This window comes from Micropterus salmoides, unplaced genomic scaffold (assembly GCF_014851395.1).
Source record: "Micropterus salmoides isolate LMB-PRFRI ecotype aquatic unplaced genomic scaffold, ASM1485139v1 Ms_hic_scaffold_1576, whole genome shotgun sequence".
NCBI classification, from domain to species: domain Eukaryota; kingdom Metazoa; phylum Chordata; class Actinopteri; order Centrarchiformes; family Centrarchidae; genus Micropterus; species Micropterus salmoides.
Genome location: NW_024040681.1, coordinates 5482 through 9243, shown reverse-complemented (window position 1 = coordinate 9243; position 3762 = coordinate 5482). Strand labels below are relative to the sequence as shown.

General features: G+C 44.2%; 1 long non-coding RNA gene across 1 annotated transcript; it reads right to left on the bottom strand.

The window, feature by feature from the left end:
* Window positions 1–674: 674 nt before the first annotated feature.
* Window positions 675–1515, bottom strand: LOC119904824. Its single transcript, XR_005444749.1, has 3 exons — window positions 1365–1515; window positions 814–1077; window positions 675–735 (listed from the first exon to the last, which is right to left on the bottom strand). It is a non-coding gene; the product is annotated as an uncharacterized LOC119904824 (long non-coding RNA).
* Window positions 1516–3762: the final 2247 nt, after the last annotated feature.

Below are 3762 nucleotides of genomic sequence, written 5' to 3'. Positions count from 1 at the left end.
TGAGGCAACTTCGCTAACCTTAACCATAGCATAAGCTAGTGCCTAGCCCAAGTCAGTAAATATATGCATGTCGACCGGCAGTTGTGCACAGCTGTAGGGTTAGCCTCCTTTGTGTTGCAACACTATTGCAAACTGCAGCATATCATATACACGCAAAATCGATGTTTTGCATACAATAGACATGGCTTTTCCAAAGCGTGTATATGTGACGCATGAGATGAGATCGGGTTGATAAAAATTTAAATGTCAAAACTGCATTCAGTGTTTTATTGTATTTGTAAAGTGGCTGTTTCCCTCCCCAAACACTGTCCTAAACATTAACTGTTCTATCAGGGAGAGAATAACTTCAGCTGTGACGGAAGAAGTTTGCTCACCTTGGTTTGCAGATGTGGGCGGGGCTGAGGTTGTAGGTTTACCTGTAAAGAGAATCCACCTGATCAGATGAATCTGTGGATGAAATAAGTCCTGAAATCAAAGGTAACCTCCTCACCTGTGACAGAGATCCAGCTGGATGGAGACTCTCCACGACCTCTGATGTTACACTTGTAGAGGCCTTCATCAGACTTGTTAACATGGTGGATGGTCATGTGACCTGTAGGCTCAGTCCTGATGAGGGAGCCATCTTTATAGAAACCAGCTGGGAGGTTGGAGGGAGGGGTCTTGTTTTACAGTGCAGAGTGACATCATGTCCCTCCATCACAGGGAGGACAGGACTCTGCAGGATCACTGGTCCACCTCAACACAGAGACAAACTACAGCATTTCATCATTTACACACAGCTTCATCAACACTAACTCCACAGTCTGATCTTACCAGTGACAGTGATGTTGATGGTGTTACTGGTTGCTCCCTCTCTGGACTCACACCAGTAAACTCCACTGTCCCATGCAGCGATGTAGCTGATGTCACAGGAAGAACCAGCTGGTTCTCCTCCCCAGTCGTCACACTGAGTCCTGGTTCCTCTGGTTGTGTTCCTCCTCAGCGTCCATCCAGCAGAGCTGTCGTCCTCCTCACAGCTCAGAGAGACAAACTGTCCTTCAAACAGCTGAGAGCTGCTGGGACTCACAGTCAGAGAGGCTGGAGGAAGAGACAGAAAGATGTGGTTAGAGAGAACATTTGCATTAATTTTCTCCACATTCCTCATATTCCTACTTTCTCACTTCTTCCCTGCTGAACTGATCTCTGTGTTTCAGTCGCTGAGTTTCAGAGAAGAAATCCGAATCCCACTGATTTGATTTTCCCAAATGTTTTCTGCATACTTATAACGTTGGTTGAGGCTACATGAGTTTTTTTATTCATTATCTCTTAGCCACTCAGTGTTGCAGTCTGGACAGCTTTGGCAGTGACAGAAGAAGTTTGCTCACCTTGGTTTGTTGTGCAGCTCAGCAGTGAGGTCAGAACTAAAGAGAAAACACACTCAGGTTGGTTTGAGGTTTTACATGAAACAAGACATCTGTGCTTTCTACAAAACAGAACAACAGCCACACATTGATATTAGCTTTGGAAATAACAAATTGTATTTTATTAAGGAGACATACAATTTTTATTTAGTTCAATTTCCCCAAACAGAGCAGTCAGGACATGGAACCTTCAAGGAAGACGCAGCAGGAGTGAAAGATGGCGTTGGGGCCTCTCCTACGCATTATCTACTTTGTTCCAGAGAGTTGGATAGCTGAGCTGAAGCCTGTTTCCCTTGTGTGTAGGGTGGATAGATGGATTTTAGGATAGTTAAAGACAGCCTCAGAAGAGACCTCCATTTCCTGTTTTGCCTCTGTGTGGCACATTACAATTAAAGACTTAATAGTTACTGGTCTAGTTGCTTGTCTTGAGTGGATTTTGAGTTGTTTTTAGTTTTGCACGTTTAGTTATTTAGTTTATTTGCTTTTATATTTGGTTGTTGTGTTTATTCTTATATAAAGACAAGCTTAGCCGAGTTAGCCAAAGGACTGATCCAAGCACTGTGAAGCGTACAATTTACTTGACTCCTTGACTGCTGTCACCACTCGGTCATTTAAGGTTACTGTTTCTCACCATCAGGCGGCCAGAAGGAGGACTGAGAGCTTGGAGGAGCTCAGCAGGTGGAACAAAGCGTACTGGAGGATTCTGGAAACACACTGAGCAGCTTTGGCCCCGGAGTATTTGCCACTGTCAATTTTATAAACAATTAAGGTGCCAATAAATGAATAAACCCTGTTTTAACTTGTTTGTTTTTGTGTATTTTTCCTTTGTTAAATTCTTAATAATTGTGTTTTAAATAGTCATCCTCTGGTCCGAGCTTGGCATGTGTGTGCTTTTCTCTTCTGTAGCACTTCAGGATAGTAAATACCTTTCTGTATAAAACTTTTCTACATGCTTTCAACCTCTTTCTTCTATTTTATGATATACTGTAGGAATAACTACTGTTAACAATTGCAATGAACACTTGCTGTAATGTTTGTGTTGCTTTTTGCTGTCATATTATCAAACAACACTGAAATTCCTGCTCTGTTGTCGCAGTTAACATGTACACGATCTGTTTGGCTGATTTCTGTCTTTGTATTCATGTTGTTCACTCTATAACTCGCTGTTGCTTTCAAAATCACCAGAAATGTTTTGGACCTAATCTTTGAGACAACGTGGAGACAAACATTCACACATTAAGTAGATTCTTGCTTACCTAGCAGCCACGGTAAAGATGATTTCTCCATTTTAACTCTCGGCCATCTGAGATCAACACATTAACGTTCACCAGTCACACCAAGTAAAACCCTCCTCCTTCCTCTTTGTGTGTCACTCGTTCTCTTGTGGTTTTCTCACATAGTTAACAGGAAATAAAGTTTATGTTGAGGCTCAAATTGAAAAACCGACCAGGTTGTGCAGAGGCACAGTGGTGACACTTACTGAGAGACAAATCACATCTTTTGCCAATTTAGTCTTTTATAGACAGCATGTATTAACTTGGTATTTGTATATAATTTACCAAACAAATATACATCTATAAACATATGATGAACAACATATGATCATGTGGCAATAAATAAAGGACAATTGAAAAATAGAGACATGTGGTTCCCCTTCGAGGGAACTCGAACTGCGTCGGTTACGACACTATGGGAACGCCTCTAGGCGAAGCAGGTCTGAACGTGAATGAAATCACTCCAATCCTATTGGCTTGTTGCTAGAACGGTAAGGTGTGACAGAATAACCGGAGGAGTATAAAGCACACCTGTACACACTCATCATTAGCTTTTTTCTATTCAGCAGGCTCTGTATGTTGTTTTAAGAAAGCTCCAGTCCTACAAGCAGTGTGTCTTACCTGAAGAAGAAGTCTACCAGCATGTCCGGCAACCAGATGTACAGAAGGTGTGTTTTTTCTTGCCCTCGGTACATCACGGATGGAGATTCTCATGAGATGTGTGTCTCATGTTTGGGGAAGGAGCACGCACGGGCAGCTCTCGAGGGGGCTGCCTGCGCCCGTTGCGAAGCCCTTTCCATGCGGGTACTGAGGTACAGCATGGCTCTCTTTCCGAGGATGGCCGGATGTGTTTTCCCCGTGGCGCGGGCCCTGCGGCCGCTGAGGCAGCCCGGCAGCTTCACTCATGGGTTCACAGCGTGATCTGTCGGAGGATTTCGGGACGGCTGAGGCTTTTTCCCGACCTTCATCCGCTGGCTGCGACGCTTCCTTTCCTCGTTCGGGAGCCCGTTCTCGGCTTCTCCCGCTCGCGGTTTGGATCCGGAGACGCTGCAGCAATCCGACTCCGAGGAGGCGGACGTGCTCAGCGC